Source organism: Aquarana catesbeiana, linkage group LG03 (assembly GCF_042186555.1).
Source record: "Aquarana catesbeiana isolate 2022-GZ linkage group LG03, ASM4218655v1, whole genome shotgun sequence".
NCBI classification, from domain to species: Eukaryota; Metazoa; Chordata; class Amphibia; order Anura; family Ranidae; genus Aquarana; species Aquarana catesbeiana.
The window spans coordinates 637,960,427-637,980,328 of NC_133326.1; positions in this window are offsets into that span (position 1 = coordinate 637,960,427).

Consider the following 19,902-nt stretch of genomic DNA (forward strand, 5'->3'; position numbering starts at 1 on the left):
CCTTGGACAAAACATAGGGGTTGATTTACTAAAGCAAATAGAATGTACACTTTACAAGTGCAGTTGCTCCAGAGCTTAGTAAATGAGGCAAAGCTTCACTTTGCAAAGAATACCCAATCACATGCAAGGAAAATTTAGAAAAAAACAGCATTTATGCTTGCACATGATTGGATGATGGAAGTCAGCAGAGCTTCTGCTCATTTACTAAGCTCTGGGGCAACTGCTGTTACAGAGTTCAACTGCAGTTTGCAGAGCATACAGTCTATTTGCCATTAGTAAATCAAACCCTTTGTGCAGTGCAGAAACGCGTGTGAAAGCGCATGTTTTCCTGCACCGCATGGAACCACGTTGCCTTCTGCAGACATGAGCGGTGCTCTTAATCTTACTGGCACATCCATGCATCTAGCAAATCCAAGTGCTCTTGTGGCTGACAAGATGAATGGTACTACACTACCATGCAGTTTGGTGCAGCAAATTTAAAAAAATCGTGCCAGCACTACTTTTTGCAGGTTGGGCAGCCCATTTAAAATTATTCCGCACCTTATTTCACATTGCTAGTTTGCTGCTAGTCCGTGCTTGTTTCACATTGCACCTTGTTCCACAACCGCTTGTGAGTAATTTCTTTTATCATTTTATTCAATAAATTATTTTACAAAACATAATGCACATGGCTGGTGCGCCCCCTTTTTCTTTTTATTTCTTTGTCTACTAGGAATCCCCATTCTTGAGGGCAGCAAGGCCTGTGTTGTTGTACCATCTGTCTGATTGTCCACTTGTGCGCAGGAGTCAATTCTTCTTCTGTCGTTTAAAATTATTGGCTGCCTAAAACACACCACATAGGAACACACAGGAGCACACAAAAAACGCACACGCTTGGACGCACCTTATGATGTAAATGAGCCCTAAATGGCAATGAAAAACACTATTTTGTTTACATTTTATATCTTTCTAAACATATCTGAGGGTCCAGTTATGGTCTTAGTCAAATAATAGATTATCTTGAAGGTTCAATGGCTAAGCACTGCAGCTTCATTAAACTAGAAGAAGACCAAGTAAAGACAATTCCCTGAGTAGCCAATCAGATTTCAGCTCTCATTTTACAGTAATAAAAACAATCATCTATTTGGTGCTGGGCATTACCTGCGTTTGTTAATCCCTCAATTTAAATTATAGCAGGCTCAGTTAGCACAGGGCCTCGTTTATAAAATGTCAATGCTAAGAACTTTCGTTATTGCTCCCAGTCCCAATCAGATTCAACTTTCATAAGCCAACTGTCATGTTCCAGGGCAGACTAGAATGTGATTTGTGTCTGCGGGGAATTACCAGTTCTTTATGCTGACAGTTTGATACATGAGGCCTGGTACTAGAGAAGCATTGCCCTTTTTGACTTCCAGGTCAGTAGATTCCTTGTAATGGTTATTCATATGTACTGTTTTCTATGCTTGGCAGTAGAACGGAATACATTTCCTATATTTGTATTCACAAGCTTGATAAAAGGCTTGACAGCATACATATGCATGCATAGTTATGGATTTATAATGCATCTAAAACACCTATTTTATTCTGTTAAATAGTGCCAACAACTTCTGTGTTATTTTTTATATTGTACATAGAACAATTCACACCAGCTTCCCTTCCACTTGGGAATTGCAAGCTTGTATTTCTACTACAGTCCTACAGACACACTAGGTCCAGTTTGGGTCAAAGTGCAGTTTTTCTGGACTGGGAAGCTGATTCATTCTGGGATTAGTAAATTGGTTCTATGCGCCACTTATGGGAAGATGATCTTGCCTCACAATCTCATGTGTCTTCCACAAGCCAGTAGAAGGAAATCTAGGGTCAGATGATAAAGGCCATGGGTTAAAGTAAACTCATTTCTGGACTAGGGTCCACCAACTTGTAGGTGTGGCCCAGGCTCACTGCCCACAGGGAAACACACATGGAGACTGGTTGATGCAGCGAAGTGTATTAATGTAGTAATATGGAAAGCGAACAGCAAACTCTGCAGACACAGCCACACCAGACCGGAACAGTTACAATGAACCACACAGACAGTAGGATGTACACTAGAGACACCTGACAGCATCTGGCAGGGAAGGCAGCTGGAAGGCAGACTGGGAACCAGGCCAGGACACAGGAAGACTGCTAATGGAACACATCAACAGTCCCTGCTCTGTCCCTTATTTACCAGAACCTGACCCTATGCTACCCCAACTGTCCCTAGCAAACAGGGGATCTGTCCCCGTGCTACCCACCATGCGCTAATTCAAAGGGGACAGTGCTTTCTATAAGCACTGTCCACTTCAAAGATGGCTGCCAGATCAATCAGGGCAACAGCGTCCAATAATATTTTTTGTTTCACCTGTGTGATGGTTGGAGTTCTAGACCACCATGCTCTTGCTAGACTCTTTTTAGAAATAGTGAAAATAAAAGTCAACAGCTTAAAGTAGTTGGGAGTACATTCATATGGTTTTAAATTCCAATAAGTGTTCAAAGGGATTTTTAGGTATACTAACTCCCAGGACAGTATAGATTAGTTTGTAGGCAGGTTCAGTGCAGCCACCCTGCAAGGGTGGCACTATCCAGCTGCTTCCCTGAAGAGACCTATGGAGGCCTTGGGGGAACCTGGTTCCCACTTGTCCTCCACCCTCTCTGCACGGTGGCTGCTGGATTGCGCCACCCTTTGCAGGGAGGCTGCACTGCGCAGGCGCAGGCCTGGCATGCAGTGACAGGAGCCATTCTTTACATTACTTCCCTTGAGTGGAACGCATGCCGGATCCTGTTGTCGGTGAACGGGATAGGAGCTTTCGACTGGGGGAAGCTGCACATCTTATGCTCGTATGTTCCTGTAAACATGTGAATGGATACAATTGCAATTATAATTTTAGTGTGTTACTTTTATTAAACACTATCACACTATATACGTCTCTGTTGTGGTCCATTTTGGAGCCCTTTTACAGTGCTAAAATTGGGGAAGAGGAGTTTGGAGATCTAGTGCAGAAATTGCCTATTATCTTCAAGAAGGGTGTAAGGGTTAATTCTGCTCAGACCTGGACAATCAGTAGAATTCTTTCGGAGCTCCGGAAGCATTCAATGCACAAAACAAAATAGTCATGGGGTGCATGCGCAGCGCGATGAGAGGAGGATGCCTGTAACGAGAGCTCCGTGAGCAGCGGAGACTTCTATCACTCCCCTGGGGCTAAAACGCACAGAATTTTGCCACCAACTACCCACACCCCTAGGGGACTCAAAGGTGCATACCGACACACAAGGTTTGCCGGGGAAAGCCAACGCAAAAGTCCCTAACTAACTACTTCCTTCGGGTCCGGGGGCAGAGCGGGATGTCGCAAAATGGCGCCCAGTCACCACGTGCTTTGGCTCCTACACACAGCCAGAATGCCTCTCCGGCCGGCAACTCTACAGACAGTGAGTACCTTGTTAACCTCACAAAGGCAGAGCTGGATGCCAGCCTCTCTGCCATGTATGAGAAGCTTGCTGACAAGTTCCAAGGGGAACTTCACAAATCCACTAGCACGCTATCACAGGAACTTGCGGTGCTGGGGGGGGGGACAGATCTGCTGGAAACAAAACATGACGAGCTCCAGCTAGCATACTCTGACCTCTGCAGGGACCATGAATCCCTTACAGACACAGTCGCCCTGCTTCAATCTTCTTTAGAAGATTTGGACAATCATAATAGGCGCTAGGGATGAGCTGAACACCCCCCTGTTCGATTCGCACCAGAATATGCGAACAGGCAAAAAATTTGTTCAAAATTTGAACACGCGAACACCGTTAAAGTCTATGGGACTCGAACATGAATAATCAAAAGTGGTAATTTTAAAGGCTTATATGCAAGTTATTGTCATAAAAAGTGTTTGGGGACCTGGGTCCTGCCCCAGGGGACATGGATCAATGCACAAAAAAGTTTTAAAAACGGATGTTTTTTCGGGAGCAGTGATTTTAATAATGCTTAAAGTGAAACAATAAAAGTGTAATATTCCTTAAAATTTCATACCTGGGGGGTGTCTATAGTATGCCTGTAAAGGGACGCATCTTTCCTGTGTTTAGAACAGTCTGACAGCAAAATGACATTTCAAAGGAAAAAAAGTCATTTAAAACTACTCGCGGCTATTAATGAATTGTCAGTCCGGCAATACACATAAAAGTTAATTGATAAAAAATGGCATGGGAATTCCCCACAGGGGAACCCCGAACCAAAATTTTTTTTAAAAATGGCGTGGGGGTCCCCCTAAATTCCATACAAGGCCCCTAAGGTCTGGTATGGATATTAAGGGGAACCCCGGCCAAATTTAAAAAAAAAAAAATGGCGTGGGGGTCCCCCTCAAAATCTATACCAGACCTTTAAGGTCTGGTATGGATTTTAAGGGGAACCCCGCGCCAAAATTAAAAAACAAATGGTGTGGGGTCCCCCCAAAAATCCATACCAGACTCTTATCCGAGCACGCAACCTGGCAGGCCACAGGAAAAGAGGGGGGGACGAGAGAGCGCCCCCCCTTCTGAACCGTACCAGGCCACATGCGCTCAACATTCGGAGGGTGCTTTAGGGTAGCCCCCCAAAGCACCTTGTCCCCATGTTGATGGGGACAAGGGCCTCATCCCCACAACCCTTGCCCGGTGGTTGTGGGGGTCTGCGGGTGGGGGGCTTATTGGAATCTGGAAGCCCCCTTTAACAAGGGGACCCCCAGATCCCGGCCCCCCTACCATTTCACAAAAAAACTGTCAAAAATGTTAAAAATGACAAGAGACAGTTTTTGACATTCCTTTATTTAAAGTCTTCTTTTTTCCATCTTCTTTCTTCTATCTTCTTTCTTTTATCTTCCTTCGGTTTCTTCCTCCATCTTCTTCTGGTTCTTCCTCTGGCGTTCTCGTCTGGCATCTTCCTCCATGACATCTTCTTCTCTTCTTCTTCTCGGGCCACTCCACATCCATGATGGGAGGCTCCCGCTGTGTGACGCTTCTCGTCTTCTGACAGTTCTTAAATAACGGAGGGCGGGGCCACCCGGTGAACCCGCCCCCCTCTGACGCACGAGGACTTCCCTGTGGCAGTCCCCGTGACATCAGAGGGGGGCGGGGTCACCCGTTACATAACCTCGCCCCCTCTGACGTCACGTGGAATGCCACAGGGAAGTCCCTGTCAAGTCCCCATGCGTCAGAGGGGGTGGGGTCACCGGGTGGCCACACCCTCCGTTATTTAAGAACCATCAGAAGACGAGAAGCGTCACACAGCGGGAGCCTCCCATCATGGATGAGGAGCGGCCCGAGAAGAATAAGGGAAGAAGAGGCCTCGGAGGAAGATGCCGGACGAGAACACCGGAGGAAGAACCAGAAGAACCAGAAGAAGAAGAAGATGGAGGAAGAAACCGAAGGAAGATAGAAGAAAGAAGATAGAAGAAAGAAGATGGAAAAAGGAAGACTTTAAATAAAGGAATTGTCAAAAACTGTCATTTGTCATTTTTAACATTTTTGTTTTTTTGTGAAATGGTAGGGGTACTTTTGTACCCCCTTACCATTCCACACAGGGGGGGTCCAGGATCAGGGGGTCCCCTTGTTAAAGGGGGGCTTCCAGATTCCGATAAGCCCCCCGCCCACAGACACCCACAACCACCGGGCAAGGGTTGTGGGGATGAGGTCCTTGTCCCCATCAACATGGGGACAAGGTGCTTTGGGGGGCTACCCTAAAGCACCCTACCAATGTTGAGGGCATGTGGCCTGGTACGGTTCAGGAGGGGGGCACTCTCTTGTCCCCCCTCTTTTCCTGCAGCCTGCCAGGTTGCGTGCTCAGATAAGGGTCTGGTATGGATTTTTCAGGGGACACCACGCCATTTTTTTTTAAAGTTTGGTTCGGGGTTGCCCTATCATTTTTATCAATGAACTCTTATGTGTATTGTCGGACCGACAATTCATTAATAGCCGTGAGTAGTTTTAAATTACTTTTTTTCCTTTGAAATGTCATTTTGCTGTCAGACTGTTCTGAACATGGGAAACATGCGCCCCTTTACAGGCATACTATAGACACCCCCCATGTACGAAATTGAAAGGAATATTGCACTTTTATTGTTTCACTTTAAGCATTATTAACCACCTCAATACAGGGCACTTTCACCCCCTTCCTGCCCAAGCCATTTTTCAGTTTTCAGCGCTGTCGCACTTTGAATGACAATTGCGCGGTCATGTTACACTGTACCCTAATGAAATTTTTATCATTTTTTCCCCACAAATAGAGCTTTCTTTTGGTGGTATTTGATCACCTCTGCGGTTTTTATTTATTGCGCTATAAACAAAAGAAGAGGGACAATTTTGAAAAAACACAATATTTTTTACTTTTTGCTATAATAAATATCCAATTTTTTTTTTTTTTTAAACAAATTTTTTCCTCAGTTTAGGCCGATACGTATTCTTCTACATATTTTTGGTAAAAAAAAATTGCGCTAAGCGTATATTGATTGGTTTGCGCAAAAGTTATAGCGTCTACAAAATAGGGGATAGATTTATAGCATTTTTATTATTTATTTATTTTTTACTAGTAATGGCGGCGATCTGCAATTTTTATTGTGACTGCGATATTGCGGCGGACATATCGGACACTTTTGACACATTTTTGGGACCATTCACATTTATACAGCGATCAATGCTATAAAATTGCATTGATTACTGTGTAAATGTGACTGGCAGGGAAGGGGTTAACACTAGGGGGCGCTCGAGGGGTTAATGTATTACCTAAGGAGGTGATTCTAACTGTGGGGGGAGGGGACTGACTGGGGGAGGTGACCGATCGCTGTCCCTATGTACAAGGGACACGCCATCGGTCTCCTCTCCTCTCTGACAGGACGTGGATCTGTGTTTACATGCACAGATCCACGCTCCTGCTCTGTTACCCGGCAATCGCGGGTGCCCGGCGGACATCGCGGCCGCCGGGCACGCGCACCGGGTCCCGAGTGACGCAGCGCCCCCTAGTGGCTCGGAAGGCGAGGACGTCATATGACGTCCTCCCAGAACAATAGAAGCCTCGTCCAGCCGTCATATGACGGTGGGCGGTGGCTTAGTGGTTAAAATCACTGCTCTCGGAAAAACGTCCGTTTTTAAAACTTTTTTTGCATTGATCCATGTCCCCTGGGGCAGGACCCAGGTCCCCAAATACTTTTTATGACAATACCATGCATATAAGCCTTTAAAATTAGCACTTTTGATTTCCCCCATAGACTTTTCAAGGGTGTTCCGCGGCTTTTGAATTTGCCGCGAACACCCCAAATTGTTTGCTGTTTGGCAAACTGGCGAACAGCCGATGTTCGAGTCGAACATGAGTTCGACTCGAACTCAAAGCTCATCCCTAATAACAACACAAGGAGGGTGCAACGTTTCAGAGTCATGCAGGACATAAGTTCGACTCGAACTCGAAGCTCATCTCTAATAGGCACAATAACTTGCGGATCTGAGGGGTCCCAGAACAGATCACTGACCTGCTGCCGGCTGTTAAAGGACTGTTCCTGTCCTTACTACCAAATGCATCAGATGCCTCATTTGCCTGTGACAGGATTCACAGAGCATTGCGCCCCGAACCTCCGGATGATAAGCCCCCAAGGGACATTGTACTATGTATTAAGGACTACCTTATTAAGGAGGATATCCTGAGAGCCTCTCGCATAACCCCTAACATTCAGCTGGATGGGACCAGGGTCCAGATATACCACTATATATATGTTGTATTTTACTGTGCACCCCATCACTTACCTGACGAAGGGGTCCTGCGTGGCCCCGAAACGTTGCACCTCCCCTGTGATGTGACCGTTTTCGATTAAAAAACCTTTTTGGACAATCTGGCTTGCTGATCCATGGTGTGCTGGCGAAGATGTACTTCTGTTTGATGCTTCCAGAACCCAACTGGTAATCGTTACAGCAGCCGTTAATATTCTATTGCCATTTGTCCAGGAACGTGTGCGACTGGAATATCGAATTGACTGTGTACTGGGTTTCCATTACGCACCCCCGGTGGCTACCCAAAGGTGGGGTTCATTAACCTTCGTGCCCGACATATACGGGACACGGTTGTCACCAATTCATCCGATTGAAGTAAATTGCATAGACACTGATGGCATCCGATGATACGGGATCCTCCCAATTTAACAGGGCGCCTGGCTGTATCTACAGCCAAGAAGAGATTGACGCCATTTTGTTTCCTCCTGATGAGAATAAGGCATTTGGAACTGACACTACCTATGATATCCACCGTGAAATTAAACGATTAAAGAAAAGACAAATTGACCTCGAACTACATGGACAGACGCTATCCGAATACTACAGGACGAAAAAGATCCCAAGAGGTTTCCGTATCAAGAACCAACCCACCATCGGACGCCACAAACGTGAGTTCTGTGAGAAGTGATGTGAGGTCTCCACACAAAATTTGCTCAATTATATGCTTATTGTAATTGAAGAAGTCAAGGTTCAACTGTGCCAAGTCAACAGGGAATTATCAACACTCACAGTGCCTATCCAGGATAACAACGCATTTGCGAACGCACTACACAATATCGACAGTGAGATATTGGCATACTCTGAAAAGCAGAAACAGGTCAAGAGGGACAAACTGAGGCTTGTTAATCAAGATTACCAGGAGGGCCGTGTTTACCCTTGGGTCACAGGAGCCACACGCCCCAAGAGAAGGCTCCGCCCATGCACTGATACAACAAGAAGACACAACCGACCTCCCACATCTGAGAGCGATCGCCCCACCGAAAATCCTTCATCAGACAGCGAGGCCAGAATAGCAACAGGCGCCACCTCCTCTGTGAACGCAGCTCATCAGACCCTTTTTCCAAAGGTCAGTGGAAACGCAGATCCAGGAGGGGCATCAAGAGAACAAACTGTGCCACCTCTTCGCAGCAGCGGACGGCGGGGATCCAGGCGTGCCCGGTAATCAACCTTTCCTCAAGAGCCATCACCACTGGTGAGTCCAAACTTTTATCTAAAGGCCTATCTTTTTGCCCTACTAGTAGACTGAACCCATTTGACTTTGAGATTGAAATGTTCAAATTTGAGCGGACATTAAAAATTAAACAATTTTTCCACACACAACCGGGGACACCCACCATGACCACAGCTAACGGAACCACACCGATTCCATTCAGATTGAAAAGTAAATTCATACCTCCTGGACATTTTCATTCTATTGAGAACTACATCAGGACAATTAAACATGATGTGTCCCACAAAACCTCAAATATAGCATACACCAATTTGAATTCCGATGACTTTACTGCACTCAAATCACTTAAAGACGATAAGAACATTATCATCAAACCTGCCGATAAAGGCAGAAGTATTGTTATTATGGATTACAGTGAGTATAGTAAGGGTATGCTCTCCCTGTTGGCTGACTCCACTAGCTACACAACATTGAGTAGGGATCCATCTGAAAGTGCCAAGAATACCTTGTTTCATCTAATCAACATAGGGCGATCGGGCGCTTGGCTGACCGATGAAGTGGCCAATTTCTTTTATAATGACCATCCCCGTATGCCTGTCTTCTATGGACTACCTAAGATCCATAAAGGCACCACACCATTGAAATTTCGACCCATAGTATCCGGTACGGGGGCCATCACTCAACCATTGGCTCAGGTCATTGATTTCTACTTGCAGCCCATCGTAAAAGATTTACCTGCCTATACACGTGATACGAGTGATTTCCTCGAGAAGCTGAGACCCTTCCATACCCTTCAGAACAATTGGAAATTCGCCACAATGGATATATCTTCCCTATATACTTGTATACCGAAGTCTGCCGGCCTGTGGGCCGTTGAACACTTCTGTACTAAGCATGACCTCCCTGGGGTACCATGTGGATATATCCTCGAATGTCTTGAATTTATCCTTACTAACAACCACTTTAAGTTTGAGGGAAGAACATTCACACAAATACGTATAATGGCTATGGGGAGCTCGGCAGCACCCTCGTTTGCCAACCTATTCGTTGGCTACCTTGAAGAACAACACATCTACCCATCCCCCCTCTTTCACAAGCATGTTGTTAAATGGATGAGGTACATCGATGATATTTTCCTTATTTGATCAGGAAGCAGCGATGAGTTCTGCATGTTTGTAGACTTTTTGAACAGTATTTTTCCAGGAATTGTGTTCAATCCCGAATTCTCCTGTGAACGTATCTCATTCCTTGATGTGCTCATCACCAACAACCATGGCACCATCACAACATCCCTATACTCGAAACCCACTGACAGGAACACCTTACTCCACTTTCAGAGTGCACATCCCGAACACCTACGCAGAAATCTACCTATCTCACAATTTCCCAGGGGAATACGCATTTGCTCCGATGAGGAGGACAAAAAACAGCAACTCGAGATTATGTATAACAAATTCTTGGAGCGTGGGTACCCCACGAAGGTACTTGACCAAGCTCTGGACAAAGCCCAGAGTAGACGGATCAGAACCCCTAACCCTGTCATCTGTCCATTGTTCGTACGCACGTTCAATCAAGAGTCCGGTACGATCAAACAAGCTATTGAACACAATCATAATATCCTATTATCTGACAGATCCCTGGGACCCACTACAAAGGCCAGGCCCATGATAGCATATAAACGGGGCAGAACGCTGCGTGACCATCTTTTACAAGCTGATCCCAGACATAAGTACATCAAGAAATTACCCAAAATATCACTTAAAACAGGTTGCTACAGATGTTACAACTGCAATGTGTGCAACTCACTTATCTGCGGCACACATTTCACACACCCATGTATGGGTAAACGTTACCCGATACGTGAATACTATAACTGCAATACCGATTTTTGCGTATATGTGCTGAAATGCCCCTGTACATTATCATATGTGGGCAAGACCGTTGGCCCGTTTAAGAAAAGATTCCAGAAACACAGAAGCGATATCAGGGTCGCCCTGGCCAAGACCGAAAAGGGTGAACAGGCTGATCCCAACAAACCGGTGGCAATACACTTTGTAACAGCTAAACACCAAACACGTGAGTTCCGTGGGATGGTGATTGAGCACATCAAACCTCCCCATAGAGGAGGGGACCGAGATCTGTTACTTCTCTGACGCGAGGCCTACTGGATTTATAACCCCGGGCACGGTACATCCTGGGGGACTCAATACTAACCTGTCGTTCACATGTTTTATTGATGAAAGATGATTGTTTCACATGTATGTTTTCTTTCCCACCCAGGATGATGTAAAACGTGCAATTTTGATCATCCAAGTATCACTCTAGCAATTACTCATCGGATGTTTATATATACCTTGTATTTATATACCTGGTACTTCTCTCCCCTTTGGGGACCTTTTACTACTTTTTCATCTCTCCTCGCATCTGGTATTTATCAGTGGTAATCATCCAGAGGGCACTCTAACCATTTTTGTATTTTTGTACGTATGACAATGAGTCCTTTACTGAATTCCCAATTAAGTTTATTGGATATTATCTAGCCCTCGGGCTCCCGCTGGTAATCACATATGATATCCCCAGATTCCTCTTTTCTTTTTCCTCTCCTCCCCCCCCCTTTTTTCTTCCGCTTTTCTTCAAACCCCTTTTTTCCCTCTTCCCCCCCCCCTTTTTTCCCCTCCTCCCCCCCCCCCCCCTTTTTTTTTGCTTTTTTTGCTTTTTTCCTTTTTTCCTTTTCTTTCTCTTTTTTCTTTTTCTTTTTACTTTTTTCCCTTTTTTTTCCCTTGTTTTTCCTTTCCCCTTTTTTCCCGTTTATTCCCCTTTTTCTTCCTTTTTTCCTTTTTTTTCTTTTTCTTCCTGTTTTTCCTTTTTTCTTCTTTTTTTCCTTTTTCTCCCTCGTTTTCTTTTGTTTCCTTTTTTCCCCCCTTTTTTCTTTTTTTCTTTTTTCCTTTTATTTCCCTTTTTTCCTTTGTTTCTCTTCCCTTTTTTCCCCCTCTTTTTTTCTTTCCTTTTTTCCCCTTTTTTTCCCCCTTTTTTCCCCCCTTTTTTTCCCCCTTTTTTTCCTCTTTTTCTTTTTCTCCTTTTTTCCTTCTCTTTCCTTCTTTTCCCTCTTTCTTTTTTTCCCTTTTTCTTTCATTTCAACTATTTTTCCCTGCCCTATACACTGCAACTTGTTTCACATTCCCTTCACCCTGTGCTTTGTTTATTTCAGTTTGTTTTGGTTTTTCTCCCCCCTTTTCTCCCCCCTTCTTCCCCCCTTTTTTTTGTCCCCTTTATTTCCCCCTTGTGTTTTTTTCCCCCCTTCCTTCACCCTGTCATGCTTGCCATGACATGGGTTTTTATCTATTTCAGACACTTTATTCCGTTCTATTTTCCACTTCTTTCCTTTTTGCTATATCCCTTTGCTCTTGTCATAGCATCTCTTTCCCTTGATTCTTCACCTTCACACCATTTCCTACAGCACCTTCTCATGCTCTTCCCCGCTATATCGCTTTTCTTTCCCCTCTCTCCTCTCCCCGTATGCTCCCTCCTCCCCTTGGTTACCTGATGCGGCGTCGGCCGCACGTCACAGGTTACTGTGACGACGGCAGCCCCACTACCAGGCGTCCTTCGCATTCAGGGGTTGCCAACGAGCCGGGCGCATGCGCTACCCACGTAGCACTATGCTATTGGCTCCCTGGACCTCCAGCTGACTGACAGTCGCTGGGTCCTAGGCAACAGTACGCCCCGAGCGGGCGGAATCGGCGATGCTTGCCGATCTAACACAATTAATGACAGGTATTGACGCCACTTTGTATTACAGCAATTTATGCTTGCCATTGTGGTTAGGATTATTGATTATGTATATATACTATGATTTTAAATGATTCTGGCGGGATTCTGACGTCAGATTGACGTCAGTGGGAGGGGGAGGGGACTATTTCTCTCACTCTGCACTTGTTGTTCTCTTTATTGGTGACCACTATATATATGTTGTATTTTACTGTGCACCCCATCACTTGCCTGACGAAGGGGTCCTGCGTGGCCCCGAAACGTTGCACCTCCCCTGTGATGTGACCGTTTTCGATTAAAAAACCTTTTTTGGACAATCTTGCTTGCTGATCCATGGTGTGCTGGCGAAGATGTACTTCTGTTTCTTCCAGATATACCCAGACCTCTCCCCTGCTATGTTGGAGAAACGCAGAAATCTAAAGGAAGTCACCACAGTTCTGCAGTCTTATCGCTGGGGTTTCCCCTTTAAACTCCAGGTCCCCCACAACGGTACCACCTATACGGTCACCACGCTTCAAAGTGGAAAGGAGTTGCTAGTCAAATTGGGACTTTTGGTGCCTTGGTATCGCCTTGGATACCAAGTGACATTGATTACAGTAGCTTTGTTCGGCCATTGGCTTCCCCATTCCTGAATACTTTATCCCTTACAGTTCTGTGTCACAAGATGGCTTTTCTTTGTCTCGTTGCGCCCGCATGTTTAACCCCTGCTCTACAAATTCACTAAACTTGATCTGCAGGTTTTAGACTACTCCTGAGTGACTGGTCATCATGACCTCAGATCTGGTCAAGTCTGAACGCTCGAATCTACATAGGTTCTTTTGAATTGATAAGAGCATTGGACTACATAGTCCTTCAGGAAGTTTTTTTCTTGTCAGTCGGTGGGGAAGTACCGTTTATTTTCTGTTCCCCCTCCCCCCCCGACGCCATTCCAACATAGACTATATGTTGGCACTTATTTGGTGTACAAGTTTAATTGACATTTTTTTTCTCTCTTTTTATTTTTATTTTTTGGTGGTGGCTCTGACTCTAGAATGCTATGTGATAAATGTGTGAAGGTACCTAGATTGCCTAGGAGTAAGATGAGACCTATGGTTAGCCACAGGCACAGTGTACCTAGGGGTCTCCTGCGTTCTAAAAAGGGTATTATTGAAGTATGCACATGGTTCTTTACCAGATGTCATGTCAATCCTCAACCCTCTAGGTTGTACTCATGGGGATTAAGATAATATCGCACAATGTAGAGGGGTTCAACTCCCCACAAAAGAGGAGGAAGGCCTTTAGAGCTTACAAAAGTCTGGGGGCTGACATATTGCTCCTTCAAGAGACACATTTTTCCACCTCTAACCACCCTAGCTACTTTGATCACCATTATAGACAACACTTCTTCACCACATTCGATACTAGGTTTAAAGGTATAGCCATTTTTATAAAGAAATAATTGATATTGTATTTGCAGCATGTTTATAAAGACCCTGATAGCAGGTTCCTTATAATACAGGGCTTAATCAATGGTAAAGCAATTACTATTGCAAATGTTTATGCTCCAAATATTTCACAAGCATCTTTTTTTTTGCTTGCTTTTTTCAGATCCTGGACAGGTATCTCTCCCCACACCTAGTGATTGGATGGGATTTCAACATGGTGGCCCATTCAAAATAGACAGAAGCCGAGTTGTGAGCAATGCTAACGCTTTCCCAAAAACCCTCTCTCGTTTGCTCAGTACCCACCAGCTTATTGATTCTTGGAGAGCCCATAATGTGGGTTCCCGGGACTACACCTTCTACTCACACCCTCATGATAGCTATTCTAGGCTGGATTATATCTTTAGCATTCCAGTCATATTAGTCAGCTCAACAGCTGCGCACATACATCCGTGCTCATGGTCGGATCACCACATGGTATGGCTTGATCTCACTCACTCATTGGTATCTCACCTAGTAATGCCTCCTGGCGCCTGAACGATTGCTTCCTTACAGACCCAGATTTAGTCTCTAAGGTCGCAGACTGCCTAGAGGAATACTTTCACTTGAATAACACTCCAGGTACTCCCCCCACTATGCTGTGGGCTGCGCACAAGACAGTCATCCGGGGACATCTTATTTCATTAGCATCGGCTACGAAGAAACGTAAACTGGCAGAGATCACCAGACTCTCTCAGGAACTGACCAAGCTGTACCATGTACACAATCAGACACGTTCCCCCGACACTCTTAGATTGATTAACACCAAGAGAATTGAACTAGACAGAACTAGAACTAATTCTCGCTGAGCGAACGGAGAAGGCCCTGAGATGGTCAAAGGCAAAATTCGTACTACACAGCAGCTCGGCTTCAGCAATGTTTGCTAGAAAATTGAACTCCACTATCCAACCCCCTCACTCATATAAACTTAAAAACGACAGAGGGGACATGGCTACCCACCTCACAGAGGTACTCAAGACTTTTTCTAAATTCTATCAAGACCTTCTGGCTTCCCCATCCTCCCTGCCTTGTCCCTCGGCCTCCCCTCTCTAACAATGGAACAACTCAATGACCTGAATGCCCCTTGCAATACGGAGGAGATTCTGACAATTATTAAATCCCCGAAACCCTCTAAGGCCCCGGGTCCAGATGGATTCTAATCCACTTACTACAAAAAATTTTCAGGACAATTGGTCCCACACTGGAAGCTCTTCAATCACATCTTAGAAGGACACACTTTCCCAGAAGACATGTTGCTGGCCAACATGTCTTTAATACCCAAACCAAATAAGGACCACTGCCTCCCCCAAAATTACATAAACAATGACCTGAAGCTATTTTGTCGCCTTCTAGCAGATAGGCTATCAACCATCATTCCAGCCCTGATATCCCCTGACCAAACGGGTTTTATCCCTGATAGGCAAATCATAGACAATATACGACTAACCTCTAACATAATCCAAAACGCAGACCTATACTCTAAACAAGTCCTTATGCTGAGCCTTGACATACATAAGGCGTTTGACAGTGTGACTTGGCCTTATTTAGAATCAGTTCTATCTAAGTTTGGATTTCGGGGAGAGTTTGAACGTTTTCATGCTCTATACCACCAACCTCGCACCCGCATCAAGCTTCCAGGCAGCACCTCAGAGTATTTCACTCTGGGCTGGGGAACCATGCAGGGATGTCCCCTTTCCCCCCTGCTTTTCGCTTTGGCGATTGAACCGCTTGCCAGATCAATTTGTTTAAATCCAAACATTAAGGGCTATGAGAAGGGAGAATGGGAATTTAAGCATGTAAGTATGTAAGCAGACGACATACTCCTCTTCTTATCGGACCCTGTGGTCTCTTTCCCAAACCTGATCCCCACCTTAAATACTTTCCAGGGCATATCAGGCTTAGGGGTCAACCTGTCAAAATGTGCTACACTTCCAATTAATATCTCATAAACTACATTACTAGGAATCCAATCCAGTTTTGGCTTCACAATATGTAAAGAAACTTTACCATACCTAGGTATTAAGCTGGTCACCTCTCTCCGAAACCTATACTTTGCAAATTATCCCCAGGTGTTAACCCGCATTAAACAATAGTTACGTATGTGGTCTGCGTACCATATTTCATTCTAGGCTAGAATTCAAGCCGTCAAAATGATCTTTTTTAGATCACTACCACTATATGTCTCCCGTCAGACTATAGAGCAGATACAGAAAGAAGTGAATGCATTTGTATGGCTATCCAAAAAACCCTGGCTGAATAAGAAATTGCTTTACCGTCCAGCGAACCTGGGAGGTATGGGGCTACCGCATTTATGGCTGTATTATGCCGCAGCTAGGCTGATACAAATGGCACTCCCCCCCAATGGAAGTCCCTTGGCTCTCTGACATTTGCTTGGCTGACTATCTGATCCAGTTACTGAACTCTGGCTTGTTTTGACTACGCTTACTCTGTTTACCTTATTATTATTATTATTATTATTATTATTAATAAACAAGTGTGATTTAACTATACTTCTGTCTCGGTCTGATTCATGGTTCCTGATAGTAGGCGAAGGCCATGAATTCAGAGGATACAGTCAATCCACTTGTTGATAATATTTTTTCCAGATTGGATGAGCAAGATGACCGCATGGATCAGTTTGCCATAGCGTTACAAACGCTCCTGAGTCACACGGCTCACATGGAAACTCCCACTATGGCTGCTCCGGTACAACCTGAGTTGCAGGCCGGCCCTGCTGCTGCGCCAGTCTTTGTGCAGGCACCCGCAGCACTCAATTCCACTGCAGCTGCGTGACACTCCACTTGCCATGGAGGCTCTTGATGGGAGACCTCTACAGCCTGCCCATGTGACTCATGACACGGTTCCGTTGTCCATTGCCATAAGGGCTCTTCACTATGAGATAATCCAATTCCAAGTTATTTCCTCACCTAGGTTTCCGCTGGTTATTGGTTATCCTTGGTTACAGAGGCACAACCCCTCTTTTGATTGGCTCTGTGCTGAGGTTCTCTCCTGGTCACCACAATGCAGTGAGACATGCTTCCAGAAGGTAGACAAGGTCCTGTGCACCTCTTCACTCTCCTCCCTGCCGGAGGAGTACCGCGATTTTAGTGATGTCTTTGACAAAGGTCAAGCCTCCACATCGGCCTTATGATTGCGCAATTGACCTTCAGCCTGGTGCCATACCCACTCATGGCCGGGATTACCCTTTGTCAGTCTTGGAAGATAAGGCCATGGAGGAGTATGTTGCAGTCACACTTTCTCGAGGTTTCATCCGCAAATCCTCGTCTCCTGATGGTGCTGGTTTCTTCTTTGTGAGGAAGAAGAGCGGTGAACTGAGACCTTGTATTGATTATAGGGGTCTTAATCGTTTCACGATTAAGAATGCCTAACCAATTCCGTTGATTACAGTTATTTGACCGCCTCAAGGGAGCAACGGTTTTCACAAATTTGAGAGGGGCATACAATCTCGTGCGGATAAAGGAGGGCGACGAGTGGAAAACTGCGTTTAATACCAGAACAGGCCATTATGAGTACCTCGTAATGCCTTTTGGCCTTTGTAAAGCCCCGGCAGTTTTCCAGGAATTTATTAACAATGTCCTCCGAGATTTGTTGCAGCTATGTGTGGTGGTTTATCTCGATGATATCCTCATATTTTCCAAGTCCCTGGAGAGCCACCACACAGATGTCTGTCGTGTGCTTCAGAAACTAAGAGAAAACAATCTCTATTGTAAACTGGAGAAGTTCGAGTCCATCGTGAACAGGTTAAATTCCTGTCATTTCCACTGCTGGTTTTTCAATGGACCCAGAGAAACTTTCGGCAGTCCTACAGTGGCCCCGACCCGTGGGTTTACGTCCTCTGCATCGTTTCCTGGGCTTTGCCAACGATTTGTTACAGCTATGTGTGGTGGTTTATCTCGATGATATCCTCATATTTTCCAAGTCCCTGGAGAGCCACCACACAGATGTCTGTCGTGTGCTTCAGAAACGAAGAGAAAACAATCTCTATTGTAAACTGGAGAAGTGCGAGTCCATCGTGAACAGGTTAAATTCCTGTCATTTCCACTGCTGGTTTTTCAATGGACCCAGAGAAACTTTCGGCAGTCCTACAGTGGCCCCAACCCGTGGGTTTACGTCCTCTGCAGCATTTCCTGGGCTTTGCCAACTATTGTCGGAAGTTTACTCGTAACTTCTCATCTCTGGTCAAGCCCCTGGCTGATATGACCAGAAAGGACGGTAACCCACAGAGTTGGTCTCCGGAGTCCATTAAGGCCTTTGAGAGTCTCAAGGCTGCCATTGTTTCTGCTCCTGTGTTGGCACATCCTGATCCTACGTTGCCTTTTATCCTAGAAGTTGATGCTTCTGAGACTGGAGTTGGCGCCCTTCTGTCTCAACATCCTAACTATGCTATGCATCCGTGTGGCTACTTTTCCAAGAAATTTTCACCTGCAGAGTGCAATTACGAGATTGGTGACAGAGAGCTGTTGGCGATCATTTTAGCCCTGAAAGAATGGAGACATCTCCTTGAAGGTACCACTGTGCCAGTTCTCATTCTTACTGACCATAAGAATCTCACATTCTTGTCTGAGGCTAAGCGCCTCTCTCCCTGAAGGGTGCGATGGGCTCTTTTCTTGTCGAGTTTTAATCACATTGTCTCATTCTTACCTGGTACTAAGAATGTAAGGGCTGACACCTTGTCACGACAATTTTCCTCCACTTCCAAGTTGGAGTCGGTTCTGGTTCCTGTGATTCCTCCTGATCGTATTTTGGCTACGGTTCGCACCAGTCTTACTTCTCCCTTGTGGTGATAAAATTCTTGCTGCTCAGGTCCATGCTCCTCCCGAGAAACCTTGTGACTGCTGCTTTGTCCCAGAGAGTCTCCGTACTTCCGTGCTCCAGACTTACCATTCTCCCAAGGCAGCTGGCCACCCTGGGAAGAATCAACTCGTTTGGGCCATTTCCCAACAATTCTGGTGGCCTTGTCTACAGGCTGATATAACTGCCTTCATAGCTGCCTGTTCCGTGTGTGCTCAGAGTAAGACTCCATGACACCTTTCAGTGGGCCTCCTACAACCCATACCCAATGGAGAGAGGCCCTGGACCCAACTGTCTATGGGTTTCATTGTGGAGTTACCCAACTCCCAAGGCAACACTGTTATCCTTATGGTGGTTGATGTGTCATTGTATTCCACTTAAGAAGTTGCCCACCTCTAAGGAACTGGCTTCCATTTTTGCTCGGGAGATCTTTCGCTTACATGGCCTACCCAAGTTGATTGTCTCGGACAGGGGTAGTCAGTTTGCCTCCCGGTTCTGGCAAGCCTTTTGTGCACAGTTGGGAATTCAGCTTGCTTTCTCCTCTGCGTATCACCCACAGTCTAATGGGGCGGCAGAACGAGCCAATCAGTCCTTGGAGCAATTCTTACGTTGTTATATTTCTGACGATCATGACAACTGGTCAGACCTATTACCATGGGCAGAGTTTGCTCACAACAGTGCCTTGAATTCTGCATCCCGATTGTCCCCGTTTATGGCGAATTATGGTTCCCAACCTTCCATGTTGCCTGACTCGTTTGTTCCGCAGAGTATTCCTGCGTTAGAGGAGCATCTCCATGGTCTTCGTTCCACTTGGGCACAAGTTGAGGAGGCTTTGCAACATGCTAATGATAGGTACAGACTCTATGCTGACTGCAGACACCGGCCTGCACCTTCCTACCAGGTTGGGGACAGAGT